The sequence below is a fragment of the Aedes aegypti genome, chromosome 3, assembly GCF_002204515.2.
Source record: "Aedes aegypti strain LVP_AGWG chromosome 3, AaegL5.0 Primary Assembly, whole genome shotgun sequence".
NCBI classification, from domain to species: domain Eukaryota; kingdom Metazoa; phylum Arthropoda; class Insecta; order Diptera; family Culicidae; genus Aedes; species Aedes aegypti.
Genome location: NC_035109.1, coordinates 289,053,873 through 289,070,246, shown reverse-complemented (window position 1 = coordinate 289,070,246; position 16,374 = coordinate 289,053,873). Strand labels below are relative to the sequence as shown.

At 39.6% G+C, this 16,374-nt stretch overlaps 1 protein-coding gene across 1 annotated transcript in view; it reads left to right on the top strand.

Moving 5' to 3' along the window:
• The window catches only part of LOC5576709, a 161,356-nt gene that overhangs the window by 12,533 nt on the left and 132,449 nt on the right, over positions 1–16,374 (top strand). The window lies entirely within an intron of this gene.

The window sequence follows — 16,374 nt, the reverse complement described above, 5'->3', positions numbered from 1 at the left end:
TTAAAAGATACTTCCAAACTACGAGAATAATTTTAATAAATGCCTATCTAATCTAATCTAATCTAAACGCTTGCACAGCCAATATTGAAAAGCATCCTGGAAATACCAAAATTTCTTCTGGTACTTTTTTGTCAGCATTAATATTTACAGCATATCAGTGATATGGTACAAATATTAAAATGGCCAGGCCCACTGTGCAGACTTTGGGTTTGAAGATAATTGAGAAATTTACGGCAATCAGATTATTCACGTATGAATTACATTATTAACGAAAACTCCTCAATTTATAGAAAGGAAGAAACGGGGACAGCCGTACCAACTGTTTCATAAAGGGAGCTAGTTAAAATCGTTGGAAGTGGCGTAGCAAAGAGTGTTAAGGTGAAGATGAATTGAAGCCAAAGTTCAAATTTTCAAGACCTAATCGATTGGTCACCACCAGCTAATGACCAATCGATTAAGTTTTCAGCTCAATCGGATGTTTGGTTCTCCAGATCCGTGCTCTTGAAAATTTGAACTTTGGCTTCGATTCATCTTCACCTTAGAGCTCACTCCATTGTTGTTCAATACCGATGGGCACAGGCATTTCTCCCGTATGCCCTGGCTCTAAAGCCTTGGCTTAAGCGCCATTACTCGCTCTCTGAAATGAAATGAAGAAACAATCTAGTTTGTAGTTGCGAGCCCTCCCCGTATTTTAAATGCACATGACGACAATTCAATAAACAAATCTGGGTGAGAGAGTTCCTTTTATTCTTCATGGGTTATAACATGAAGAATAAAAGGGAACTCTCTCACCCAGATTTGTTGTGTTTCGCAACATCCGTTCATCTTGGAGAAACAGCTCCTCCCAGATCGGCGTTTACTGAATCTTCCACTTACACGAGCAACTATTTACCATTATACCACAAATCGCTCGATAGTGTAATCATTTAATTGAGTAACGACAAATATTTTCTCCATAACGAACACGAAACGTGTGTGGTACTGAATGAACATTGTCATAGATCTTGTCTTCCAACCCTGTTATGATGGTTAACAATCAAAAGCATACTGTTGAAAGAACTCCGAGAATGTAACATCGGATCGAACATCAAACGATCTAGTAGGCATGGTACAACTTCGACGCCTCACTCCTATAGTAATGTCAGAATGGAATGCAAGGTTCTTCGTGGTGCTCCCGCTTGCCAACAACGATTCTGAGCTTCACATTTGGCGATCCTGCCAGGAGTTTTAAATAAATTTTCGTTTTTCCTGGAGAGCCTGGATTCGATAGCAAGCGGGAGTGTCCACTAGGAAATGTGTTTGTGTCGAGTGCTTCTTAAACCGCGTGTGAAAATATGTATTCAGAGTGATTGTAGAGTGAAGTTTGAATCTGATAAAAAGGCATCTGTAAGTAAACAGCAATGTGGTATTTTCTATGAATAATAGAAAACTGATTGAAGAGGAAATATGACATTAATATGCATTAGCCGCTTCACTACTCGCTGAAGCAGCAATGTTTCTCTCTGTTCTTGTTGTTGCTCTTATTGAACACCAGCATCACCTCAACTATTTGAGTTGCGCGATGCAGGCTTTGAAGTGAATATTTTGTTTTGCATTTGAATTCAAACAGATTGCTTCGATGGAAATATTTGAATGTAATAGAAAGTGTTTCATCTATTTTATCCGATTCAAAGATGATGATCATTTCGAGCTGATTCATCTAAGTTATGAAGTGCGCATTCTGCTTTTATCAGGGACCTATTTTCTGCATAGGTTGAACGGAAAAAAGAATAACGTTAGGAACTGAACAATTTTTTATTGCAGAAGTCAATTGGACATATCCGTACAAAACGTGTATAAAAAAATATCGTATAATTAAGCATAATTTGTTAAAAAATGTGATTTTGCAAAAGAGAAGTGAAGTGTTAAAGTTATTAGTGGTTTTCATGAATATTAATCAATTTGTATAACTTATCAATTAGTAATTTCAATAAAAAAAAAACTCTCGTAACATTTATCAACTGTGCAAATTTCTATATAAATAATAATAAAACTTCGCTTTGGTTGTATGTGATCATTTCATCGTTTCTTCTGTGATGATACACACATTTCTATATCTTATCTCTTCTGCTTTCAAATAAAAAACAAAATAATTTCAATAAAATAAAATAGAGTGAAAAATGAATGTAAGTGTGTGCAAATATTCCTAACCATGGGCGATTTTGAATTGGTGTTCTAAAAGTAGATTTTTCGTTCCAATTAATCGATTTGTTGATGTTGAAACAACATGAAATCCTAATTCAAAGGATTTGATTTATTTTGAGCCGTTGTTCTTGTAAATTTGCTTACGAGTGAAGAAATCGAATCGATTTGAATAAAATCTATACAAAGGACGAATTGAATTTTAATCGATTCAGTATTATCGATGTTTTGGTCAAATTTGAGCTATAATGCACATGATTGTTTTCTTTCCTATTTGCTTCAGTACATTGTGTATCCCGTAATGTTTAACGAACAAGTTAAGTGTGAAGCATACTGAATCGGTGAAATTTGTGAATTTTGTGTCGATAACCGGTGAAATCCAAACTATTCAAATCTAATTAATTCATTATTATTCCTGAATAAATGCCATGTTAAAAAAAAAAAATAACATGTTTGAAAAAAATATCCTTAACGCGACTGGTGGTTGCTATGAAAAAATGCCCTTAACACAATTGGTGTATGCAACGCAAAAAAAAATGTCCTTAACGTGACTGGTGATTGCAATTAAAAAAATATTATTGGTATTTGGTTGTCTTTAACGCGACAGGTGGTTGCAATGAATATGTTATTAACTGATGTTATTAACTCGACTGGTGGTCGCATACTTGTTCCTAGCAATCAATGTTATTGATATTGCTAGCGCGACTGGAGGTCGCATATTTGTTCTAAGCAATGGTGGTGTATACTTACTACCGCGACTGGTGGTCGCATACTTGTTCATAGTAACTGCTATTGATGTTGTTAACTCGACTGGTGGTCGTATACTTGTTCCTAGCAAGTATTATTGATGTTGTAATCTCGACTGGTGGTCGTATATTTGTTCTATGCAATGGTGGTGTACACTTGCTACCGCAACTGGTGGTCGCATACTTGTTCATAGTAACTGCTATCGATGTTGTTAACTCGACTGGTGGTCGTATACTTGTTCCTAGCAAGTATTATTGATGTTGTAAGCTCGACTGGTGGTCGTATATATGTTCTATGCAATGGTGGTGTACACTTGCTACCGCGACTGGTGGTCGCATACTTGTTCATAGTAACTGCTATCGATGTTGTTAACTCGACTGGTGGTCGTATACTTGTTCCTAGCAAGTATTATTGATGTTGTAAGCTCGACTGGTGGTCGTATATATGTTCTATGCAATGGTGGTGTACACTTGCTACCGCGACTGGTGGTCGCATACTTGTTCATAGTAACTGCTATCGATGTTGTTAACTCGACTGGTGGTCGTATACTTGTTCCTAGCAAGTATTATTGATGTTGTAAGCTCGACTGGTGGTCGTATATATGTTCTATGCAATGGTGGTGTACACTTGCTACCGCGACTGGTGGTCGCATACTTGTTCATAGTAACTGCTATTGATGTTGTTAACTCGACTGGTGGTCGTATATTTGCTCTAAGTAATGGTGGTGTACACTTGCTATCGCGACTAGTGGTCGCATACTTGTTCATAGTAACTGCTATCGATGTTGTTAGCTCGACTGGTGGTCGTATACTTGTTCCTAGCAAGTATTATTGATGTTGTAAGCTCGACTGGTGGTCGTATATTTGTTCTATGCAATGGTGGTGTACACTTGCTACCGCGACTGGTTGTCGCATACTTGTTCATAGTAACTGCTATCGATGTTGTTAACTCGACTGGTGGTCGTATACTTGTTCCTAGCAAGTATTATTGATGTTGTAAGCTCGACTGGTGGTCGTATATTTGTTCTATGCAATGGTGGTGTACACTTGCTACCGCAACTTGTGGTCGCATACTTGTTCATAGTAACTGCTATTGATGTTGTTAACTCAACTGGTGGTCGTATACTTGTTCCTAGCAAGTATTATTGATGTTGTAAGCTCGACTGGTGGTCGTATATTTGTTCTATGCAATGGTGGTGTACACTTGCTACCGCGACTGGTTGTCGCATACTTGTTCATAGTAACTGCTATCGATGTTGTTAACTCGACTGGTGGTCGTATACTTGTTCCTAGCAAGTATTATTGATGTTGTAAGCTCGACTGGTGGTCGTATATTTGTTCTATGCAATGGTGGTGTACACTTGCTACCGCGACTGGTGGTCGCATACTTGTTCATAGTAACTTCTATTGATGTTGTTAACTCGACTGGTGGTCGTATACTTGTTCCTAGCAAGTATTATTGATGTTGTAAGCTCGACTGGTGGTCGTATATTTGTTCTATGCAATGGTGGTGTACACTTGCTACCGCGACTGGTGGTCGCATACTTGTTCATAGTAACTGCTATCGATGTTGTTAACTCGACTGGTGGTCGTATACTTGTTCCTAGCAAGTATTATTGATGTTGTAAGCTCGACTGGTGGTCGTATATATGTTCTATGCAATGGTGGTGTACACTTGCTACCGCGACTGGTGGTCGCATACTTGTTCATAGTAACTGCTATCGATGTTGTTAACTCGACTGGTGGTCGTATACTTGTTCCTAGCAAGTATTATTGATGTTGTAAGCTCGACTGGTGGTCGTATATTTGTTCTATGCAATGGTGGTGTACACTTGCTACCGCGACTGGTGGTCGCATACTTGTTCATAGTAACTGCTATCGATGTTGTTAACTCGACTGGTGGTCGTATACTTGTTCCTAGCAAGTATTATTGATGTTGTAAGCTCGACTGGTGGTCGTATATTTGTTCTATGCAATGGTGGTGTACACTTGCTACCGCGACTGGTGGTCGCATACTTGTTCATAGTAACTGCTATTGATGTTGTTAACTCGACTGGTGGTCGTATACTTGTTCCTAGCAAGTATTATTGATGTTGTAAGCTCGACTGGTGGTCGTATATTTGTTCTATGCAATGGTGGTGTACACTTGCTACCGCGACTGGTGGTCGCATACTTGTTCATAGTAACTGCTATTGATGTTGTTAACTCGACTGGTGGTCGTATATTTACTCTAAGTAATGGTGGTGTACACTTGCTATCGCGACTAGTGGTCACAAATTGGTTCCTAATAAAAGTGATGTTCTTATGCATGCGCGACTGTATCTATAGAATAAGATATGTAAGCCCAATGATGGCTAGTAACTTAGTAGATATGTTATATCAAAACAAGTAACAACAGTCAAACAAGTCTTTGAGTGAGTATTTCTGTGAAAGTATGGTGGATTGAATGTACAACAAGATGAAAGTCAAACACTGATGCTACTCTGTTGAACGCATATATGTCAGTTTATTAATAGCAATATTTTGTCCAAAATTCGTCTTAGATATGTCATTTCATATAATTAGCTTGCCGTTTCTAATGTATGGAACGACATTCAACCGATCAATAATTTCAACGCCGTTCTGATTGCGTGGGTATCCTACAGCGGAAAAATGTTTCAAAGTCGCATTTACAAGTGAACTGTTGAAATATGAAACAGTATACATCGGTGAAGTTCTTAGCAATGTGAAATATACATCCTGAATTCCTGAAAGCTTTCGTGATGACGGAAACGATGTGAAAACTCATCACTTCAAACTTTTTTTTCCTGAGAAGAGGGAGGATGTGTGGTACTGAATGAACATTGTCATAGATCTTGTCTTCCAACCCTGTTATGATGGTTAACAATCAAAAGCATACTGTTGAAAGAACTCCGAGAATGTAACATCGGATCGAACATCAAACGATCTAGTAGGCATGGTACAACTTCGACGCCTCACTCCTATAGTAATGTCAGAATGGAATGCAAGGTTCTTCGTGGTGCTCCCGCTTGCCAACAACGATTCTGAGCTTCACAAAACGTATATCTCATTTGAAAATCTGTCAATTATATAAAAACAATTTTCAGATGCTTGCACGATTTGTCTGCCCATCCAAAACTACAACGGCTGATGTGTTGCCATGGAGTAGTACCATAGTCACAAGTCGTACCCTCTCATCATTCCATCTTGTCGCTGTTGTAAAATCCTAATTTTCACTTTTATACACCATGCATAATTATTTCTGATCAAACACAATTATTATCTATTGATTTTGTTGACATTTTCACATTATTATAAAAGCAAAAATGAAATCAAATCGCACAAACCCATTTTGGCATGAACACAATTCAACAACTTAGCCAAATGCAATTCAGATGAAATGTCACTGTCTTTCCTCGGATTCAAACTGCACACTTGTAAATTGTTGAAAAACGGGCCAAATATTCTACAAACTGATCGTGAATTGTACTTAACCGCAAGCCGTTTCACCATCAGCCGAATCGCGATTTGATCATCCGAATCGAAAAAAAATGCAGAACGATGAAAAACGCGACAGAAAAAACAAAAGGAGTCAACTCGCGCCACAGCCTGCTGCGATCGCATTATTTTAAGAAATGCCTATAAACGAAAGTTGCGCATTGTTCAATAGTTATCCATCCGAAAAAAAATCTCAGTTAATAACTGTGGAAGTACTCATTGTATACTAAGCTGAGAAGCAAGCTCTGTCCCAGTGAGGACGTAATTTCAAGAAGAAGCAGAAAAAGAAGAAGTTCAAAAGATATGGAGTTTTAAACCATGACACCATTGTGTCTCTTAAAAAGCATTTCAGTTTATTAACAAATTTGATTTAGTGAGGTCATGTGTAAAAACTGTGATATACGTTATTTATAAAATTAACAATTTTACTTAAGTCAGTTATGCAAATAAAAGAAAAATGTTGAAATTATAATTTTCTCGGACATCACATTGGACAAACGCATTAAGACTATGCACTTTAATTGTTTAGGGATAGAAGGTTATTGAAAAGCGGACTAAAATATTCGAAAAAAATGATAAAAATTGATATTTTCAAAAGGCTTAAAATTTCAAGTGCGGAAATACACGGAAGAGTATTATGCTGTAACTGATAGAGACCATAATACATTTTATGTAAGTTTCACACTATGGTCGAAACTTTCCAGGATATTGCCGTATAAGGTAACTTTTTCAATACTGAAGTTTACGAAAAATGGCTAAAAGCTTATACATGTTTTTAATTATGAATCGTGGTTTACGGCTAACCAGCCGAGTGGAAGTTTAACAACTACCGAAAAGCTAAACATTACATATAATTTGCAATTGGATTAGATGGACAAATTGATGTGAAGATTTGCGAAAAAGTTACACGTCTTCTCAGTGAGAATCGAACTCACGACTCCCCGATCTCTAGTTGGGGCGCGTTACCACTACGCCATGAGAGGACTCATGAACGCAGAAGTTAACCTGAATTCGATTTCAGCTCAATAATCACGTGGTCCTTTTTCGCAAAGTGCACCTCTTTCGGAAGAATTAGATGTCCATCCAAACTTAACGCTTTCTATATATATCCAATGCCTAGCCCGAGAGCGCATTGTTTTTTAGGTATAAGAATAGCACACTACACTAGCCAGCAACTGCGCTGGCTGAGGTATCTATTGTGTGGGCTTTGCACTTTGCGAAAAAGGACCACGTGATTATTGAGCTGAAATCGAATTCAGGTTAACTTCTGCGTTCATGAGTCCTGATATACAATCAACTTGCTATTAATTTTCAATCAAACACAATCAATTTACTATAAATTTCCAGGTAAAATTCAAAATCATCTTGTTTCGAACAATTTAATTTTATTGAATCAACTTTTATTGTCGAGCACTTTTTCTAGAAACGTCGTTTTGGCGATGCATTGTTTTTAACAAAGCTGAGGGAATGAAAAGGTTTTACCTTGAAGTGTAGTATGGAAATTACAAGAATAATATTAAATCAATCAAGTTTCTAAGTTGCATAATGTTTTAACAAGTGATTAATAAAACTCAAATCACAGACAATGCTTGAGGTTCTTTTTAGATCCACGTTTCACTCTTCTTTGGTCTTCTAGTTTCTTCACAAACTCATATTGTTCTACATTTTCTTAGGAATATTCTTGCCGAGTACTAAGGAAAAACATATTTCAGCAAACCTTATTTGAAAAACAATATTATTACAAAAAGTCGAACGACTTTCGGTATAGTAAATGAAAAATAATAAAAAAAACATTGATTGAAAAATCGATTCACTCAGCGTCAATGTGCAATATAGTAAGAAAGCATATTACAGAGTTGGTGAGAAAAATAAGAGTTAAATTTCGTAAAATCTTCGATGAAAATTTGAGAATAGTGTCTCCCTGAAAAACAATTTTAATTGAAATGTATGAAAAGTGGCTGTGACTAAGAATCAGATTTTTTTTTTCAAAAAAAATGTGGAAATTATTAATTAGTAGAATTTTTCTTTTTCATGGTAGGCTAAGTGTACTCTTAAGTACTCTTTTACGGAGTTTAAGAAATGTACTCTTTTCAGTGAAAGCAAATATGGTAACCCTAGTCCAGGCATTGCAGAATTCGTTCTCATTTGTTTTCGAAGCACGATCAAAGCAAGCGAAGAAAAACGTCCCATCTGTATCAGTCCATGATCGGCAATGTTTCGCAAGTTGTAACAAGCTGTAGCAGAAGATGATAAACAAGCTCTCATGATGTGTTAATGATCATGATTGGTACTTACTCTCAATTTTATCAGAATTCAATCCCTGGCGACGTCCTTTGGCTGTATAAATGATCGTATAATGTTCCTAACTTTTGCTCTGCTTTGTACGCGTGTACCCTAAGTAGCACTTTGTGTATGTTCCGATGAAGTTTGTTAATTGCCTATAGCTTCCAATCAACCTGAGAACAGCTTCTATCCCGGTGGGACGTGAAGCCAGAAAAAGAAGAAGCCCAACATATCCGTCAAACCTTGATTTACTTCAACCCGTAGCGTCTTAAAATCGCACAGACAAGATCACGACATCCTGTCGCACACTCCATCGGATCTCATTAGATCAGCATAATCCCTGCGCGCTGCACTCCGCTTCCACACCCGTAGCGCGGTATATATCGCTTACACTTTACCCATTAGTTCGCATTATTAAATTAATAGCATCCATGTTCTAAATTTATACTCTACCAACATCAACTACAAGTTAGTATATGGCGATGAGGCGAATAGGTCGATGCTTCTCAGTGCTCAGTGCTCAACATTGCGTGTACCGGCTGTCATATTCATACATCCGAACAGATTTGGAAGGTTTAGCTGCGTCTTCAAACATGTTCACATTTGAGACCGATCGTTTTCAACGCATGGATTGGAAATGACCGCGGGAAAATCGTCACAACTTGGCGCGGTCGTTCTATGTGTATGTAGGGTGGACTTGGATTTGAAGTGAAAACCAGACCACCATAATGAAAACAGCATAAACGCATCGTGGCCTTACGATTCGAATCATTCCGTATGAGCGCATTTGGATGTTCTGGTGCTGCCTTCGCCAGTACAAGCGGAGAAAACTATCTCAATCATTACTGTATTGAAATTTTATTTATTTATGTTTTTCTGAAACGATGTAGTTAGGCACTAGGGCTACAACGCAAGTGGCTGATTTATTTGAGAGATCAAAACCAAAGACATGAATATTACCGGCTTGTTTGGGCACGTTGCACTGTGTTTTATTTTCTCGATTTCATGCGCTTTTTGAATAGCGCCCAAACCGTTGATTTTAGCGATATAGTTTGTTCGGAGAAGTTTCTTGGTATAGATGCGCTTTAAATCTTCTGTCGAAAAAAGTTTTGTGATCAATCTTCCTAGCACCTGCTAATTTTTTATTTTTTATTTTATTTAACAGTCAATATCAACAGACTTCAAAAGCCCTAATGATAGAATGAACTAAAATTAAAAACATTTTAAAACTTAAATATACTATTCTGCGAAATGTGACACAAAGCGCCGACGCAAAGTTGACCGAGGTAGGTGAAAATCGAATGATGCAGAAACTCGGTTGAAAACGCGCTGAATTCCACCAATCGCACCGTTCAAGCCATAATTAGTTCGATGAAGCGGCGTTCTCAACATAACACTGTTACGCAAGGCTCGCGGTTGTACGTTTATGTTGATCTGCTGTAGTAAATAGCTGCAGTCTATTCGGCCTTGCAAGATGTCAGCAACCAGGAGAGCTCTTGACGTATCCCTACGAACTCGAAGCAGCTCCAGACCAATCAGCCAGCAACGATCCTCATAACTTGGCAGACGGAACGGGTTACTCCAAGGCAGTTTGCGCAAGGCGAATCGAAGAAACCGTCGCTGGACCGATTCAACTCTTTCAACGCCGTTGTTATAATATGGATTCCAAACGGGAGAACAATATTCCAGAATCGAGCGCACCAACGATCCATACAGTGATTTCAGGCAATGAACATCGGAAAAATGTTTTGTCATCCTAAAAATGAAGCCTAAAGCCCTAGATGCTTTATCTATGACGTATGACATGTGTTGTTTGTAGTTCAGCTGCGAATCAAGGATAACTCCTAAGTCTTTTATGTGAGTTGTACGTTTAATTGTCGTGTTGGACAGCTCATAGTCAAAGTAGATGGGCTCTTTTTTCCTTGAAAAAGTAATCACCGAACATTTCTCTGGATTAACCAACATACGGTTGATGCTGCACCAGTTCGCAAATATTCCGAGTTGTCGTTGTAGGAAATGACAATCATTTACAGACTGGATTCGCAGGAAAAGCTTGAGGTCATCAGCATACGAGAGACGTGGGGCTTCGAGAACTAGGTTCACATCGTTAAAATATAGCAGGAAGATTAAAGGTCCTAAATGGCTGCCTTGTGGTATCACAGACGTGGCAGGAAAGGTTTCTGATGTGCAATCGCCGATGGTGACCATCAGCTGGCGACCAGAGAGGTAGGATCGAAACCATTGAAGTAATGTACCGCTCACCCCCAGTCTGTGTAGTTTAGCAATAGCAATACTGTGGTTCAGCTTATCGAAAGCAGCTGACAAGTCGGTGTATATGACATCTGTTTGCATCCGCTCAACCATGCTTTCGGTAATAAACGAAGTGAGACATAGCAGATTGGTGGTAGTTGACCGGCCAACCATGAACCCATGTTGGTCGTCACTCAGATACTGTTTAGAATGCGATAATAAAGGTTGCATTATGATAAGCTCAAATAGTTTCGATACAGCGCTCAGAGAGGAAATGCCCCGATAGTTGTCCATGTTCCGTTTACTACCTTTCTTATGCACCGGAAACATATGAGCTATTTTCCAACAAGAGGGAAAGATTCCACTGGATACAGAGTTACGGAATAATCGATGCAGTGGCATGAGCAGATTGGAGATATGCTTTTTGAGAAAGGCTGATGGAACTCCGTCTGGACCTGGGTTGAAAGATGGCTTCAGTTGTGATGCGGCAGTCGAGATCATCTCGACGCTGATGTCGATAGTACTCAGAGTCTGAGCATACAGAGGAACATTAGTCGCCGCAATAGCGATCTGACTATCAGTTAGAGTTTCGTCGGTAAACACATCAGCGAACTTGGAGGAGAATAACTGGCAAATCCGCTGAGGATCAGATACGGTTAAATTGTTCCACGTCATTGACGAAGGAAGACCGGTCTCTTTGCGTTGTTGGTTAACGTACTTCCAAAACGACTTCGGATGCGACCTGAGTTTTCCTTGAATATTTTGTTGGTAACAAGAATAGCATAAACGACTAATCCGCTTGTACTCATAATTCAGTCTAACGTATTGAATTTTCAAGGAAACGGTGCGATATTTTGTGTATCTCCTAAGAGCGGCTCTCTTGATTGTTTTGAGCTGTTTCAATTCACTTGTCTGCCACGGAAGACGATTTAGCTGTTGACTTCTTTTTGGAACATGTCTGTCTATAACATATCCCAGAACAGCTTAGCTTAGCTTAGCTTAGACTGACTACACATATCAATGGTTGCTATTCCGTGATTGACCGAAGTCAGTGAAAATGCACAAAGAATCAACTAGAAGTTTGACTGGGATTGGCCATAATCTTCTTCAGTGTGCATAATTCAGTGCCTCTATTTATACAGGGTCAATAACGGCGCCGGCCACGTCCTTGCAGTCAGGTGGGATTGAGGGAAGGAATGTTAGTGTGTAACCTTTGCTATTTGGAGACCGTGTTTGCCTCTGCATCTCCACAAAGGTTACTGGGAGGGATGTTTGTTAATGGGGAGGATCGTTGGGTCACAGGATTCACTTTGATAAGCAATTAGACCATGATAAATAATTATTTGTGAGATATAAACATGATTATGCCGACACTTGGGGTGACGAACCATTCAAAGTTTGTTGAACAAATACCTAAATGAAACATTCCTAACACTCCTATTCTTATGCCGACACTTACAGTGACGAACCATCCAAAGTTTGTTGAATAAAGTGAACCTTTCGGAAGTCTACACTTGTAGTGTCCAACCATTCAAAGTTTTTTTTATTACAAAAATAAAGGTAAAAAGAAAGGGGTGTTTTGCATAGCATAGCATAGCATAGCATAAACTGACTGTACATGTCAATGGTTGCTACTCCGTGATTGATCGGAACTGGTAAGAATTGCACTACGATCCAAATGAATAAGGGATGGGAGTTTCCGCTTACTCTCGAAGTGCAATTTTAGCAGATCTAATATTATTGATCAATAACGGCGCCGGCCAAGTCCTTACAGTCAGTTGGGATGGGGAAGGAATGTTAGGGTGTAATGATTGTTGCTTCTAGAGACCGAGAATACCTCTGCATCTCCACAATCACCACGGGAAGGGTGTTTATTAGTGAGGAAGGAAAAGATCTGGGAGTCACCTCTGGTCGGTGATGCGATCCATGGACAAGGGGGAAATATACGACTTGTATTTAAAGCTAGTTTTGTATTTTTGTCTCGAGAAGTTTTTGGAAAAATTACGTCAACATCTATAATGTCGAACAATTCAAAAGACGTTTTTATTAATGACGAAAACTGAAAATTACATGTATATATTTTAACTTATATGAAACAGGAATAATGCCGACACTTGTAGTGACGAACCATACATAGTTTGTTTGAAAATTACATATGAGTATTACTGTGCATTTTGTCTCGATATGGTAGAAGTTTTAGAAAATACGTCAACATTCACAATGTCGAACAATTCAAAGGATAATTTTTAATAATGTCAAAAAGAGAAAAATATATGTATATTCAAATTGTATAAGAAAAAAGCATAATGCCGACACCTATAGTGACAAACCATACAAAGTTTGTTTTAATATTACATAAAAGTTACGCTTTCAAGAAAATATGTGTTATCATAAGCATGAAACGAACTCACCAGTTGGCCATCCATTCTCGACTGAACACAAAACTGACACTGACAGCAAAACTTCTTGGCGTCCCGAAAATAAACCGTCTTGCTTGGGCCTTCCCAAATACGTACCCAGCAAGACGCTCCAAAACAAAGGGAAAAAAAAAAATCTCCGGCGACGAAAACACGCGCGAAACCGTCAACAAACTCTATCGGACGACGCAAAACCGAACCGTCCTGCTTGGGCTTCTCGAAGCACTACCCAGCAAGACGCTCCAAAACAGGGGGAAAAAATTCTCCGGCAACGAAAAACGCGCGAATCCGTCAGCTAAATCAATCGGACGACGCAAAACCGAACTGTCCTGCTTGGGCTTCACAAAGCACTACCCAGCAAGACGCTCCAAAACAGGGGGAAAAAAATTCTCCGGCAACGAAAACGCGCGAATCCGTCAGCTAAATCAATCGGACGACGCAAAACCGAACTGTCCTGCTTGGGCTTCACAAAGCACTACCCAGCAAGACGCTCCAAAACAGGGGGAAAAAATTCTCCGGCAACGAAAACGCGCGAATCCGTCAGCTAAATCAATCGGACGACGCAAAACCGAACTGTCCTGCTTGGGCTTCTCGAAGCACTACCCAGCAAGACGCTCCAAAACAGGGGGAAAAAATTCTCCGGCAACGAAAACGCGCGAATCCGTCAGCTAAATCAATCGGACGACGCAAAACCGAACTGTCCTGCTTGGGCTTCTCGAAGCACTACCCAGCAAGACGCTCCAAAACAGGGGGAAAAAATTCTCCGGCAACGAAAACGCGCGAATCCGTCAGCTAAATCAATCGGACGACGCAAAACCGAACTGTCCTGCTTGGGCTTCTCGAAGCACTACCCAGCAAGACGCTCCAAAACAGGGGGAAAAAATTCTCCGGCAACGAAAACGCGCGAATCCGTCAGCTAAATCAATCGGACGACGCAAAACCGAACTGTCCTGCTTGGGCTTCTCGAAGCACTACCCAGCAAGACGCTCCAAAACAGGGGGAAAAAAATTCTCCGGCAACGAAAACGCGCGAATCCGTCAGCTAAATCAATCGGACGACGCAAAACCGAACTGTCCTGCTTGGGCTTCTCGAAGCACTACCCAGCAAGACGCTCCAAAACAGGGGGAAAAAATTCTCCGGCAACGAAAACGCGCGAATCCGTCAGCTAAATCAATCGGACGACGCAAAACCGAACTGTCCTGCTTGGGCTTCTCGAAGCACTACCCAGCAAGACGCTCCAAAACAGGGGGAAAAAATTCTCCGGCAACGAAAACGCGCGAATCCGTCAGCTAAATCAATCGGACGACGCAAAACCGAACTGTCCTGCTTGGGCTTCACAAAGCACTACCCAGCAAGACGCTCCAAAACAGGGGGAAAAAAATTCTCCGGCAACGAAAACGCGCGAATCCGTCAGCTAAATCAATCGGACGACGCAAAACCGAACTGTCCTGCTTGGGCTTCACAAAGCACTCATGTCTGTCTATAACATATCCCAGAACATGTGAAAAAGTAAGAGCAGCACTATTCGCATCATCGGTGTCAAAGATGACATCCCAATCAAGACTAGTCAGCACGTCGGTTATGCTACGATGGTCAGCCTTCCGGAAGTCGTACGATACGGGTTCAGGGAAATCAATAAAGTCCCTGTCCAGACACTTTGGAATGTTAACTATCAGCGGAGGGTGGTGGGACACATGCTTAACCAAAGGAACAGGAGCCTCGGAAATAAATGGAGCTGTGTCCTGGGTACTAACGAAACAGAGATCCAAGCTGCGTTGGTTTTCATTCAATACGTGGTTGATTTGAGAGAGAGTCGATGCACTGTAGCTATCGAGAAGATGTATGGCCGCTGGATAGAGTACAGACTGCCGGCTATCCGGAAAGAGAAAACCGCCGTGAGAAGGTTTCCACGAAATACCAGCCAGGTTGAAATCACCCAGCACCATGAGCTCATCGAGTGGGGACGACATTTCAACTACTGAGGAAATCGAGCGACAATGTGTTCGAACCAGATCAATGTCTCGAATACGATCGGGGGGACTTTTTATACTCTTTGAGATACATGCCGTTGTATGTGAATGGCCCCTAAAAATCATATATTTTATCAATACTTTTTTCCAAGATTTTTAACATTTTTTGTGTTCTCTACAAAGTTGTTTGTCATGGAAAAACCCGTGTTTTTGCTAAACATATCATCGCCCTATCTTTTGAAGTAACAAAGTTATTCATGAATTACTCTTTTTTCAAGGGGTAATTTAGGCCTCTATAACTGGCTTCGGCGCAAAATGGCGCAGACAACTCTTACAAATCATGAAAGTACCATATTTACCCTTTCGGCATTTGATAAAAACTTTTGTCTATAAGCGTCTTTGCATGGGTTTTTACTATCAAACAAATAAGCCTTATTAAAACGAGTTCGCCTGATAATTCTTTTACTTTAAGAGATAGAGAGGTGTGATGTTCAGCAAAAACACGCGTTTCAAGATGTTGAACAACTTTGTAGAAGACATGAAAAATGTTAAAAATCTTGTAAAAGAGTTACGAATTTTTTACATTAAGTACACGAATTTGTATGAAAAAACTCGTTTAAAATCATTTTTGTTCATAACTTTTTACTTAATTTTTTTTCATGTCTTCTACAAAGTTGTTCAACATCTTAAAACGCGTGTTTTTGCTGAACATCGCAACCCTCTATCTCTTAAAGTACAAGAATTATCAGGCGAACTCGTTTTAATAAGGCTTATTTGTTTGATAGTAAAAACCCATGCAAAGACGCTTATAGACAAAAGTTTTTATCAAATGCCGAAAGGGTAAATATGGTACTTTCATGATTTGTAAGAGTTGTCTGCGCCATTTTGCGCCAAAGCCAGTTATAGAGGCCTAAATTACCCCTTGAAAAAAGAGTAATTCATGAATAACTTTGTTACTTCAAAAGATAGGGCGATGATATGTTTAGCAAAAACACGGGTTTTTCCATGACAAACAACTTTGTAGAGAAC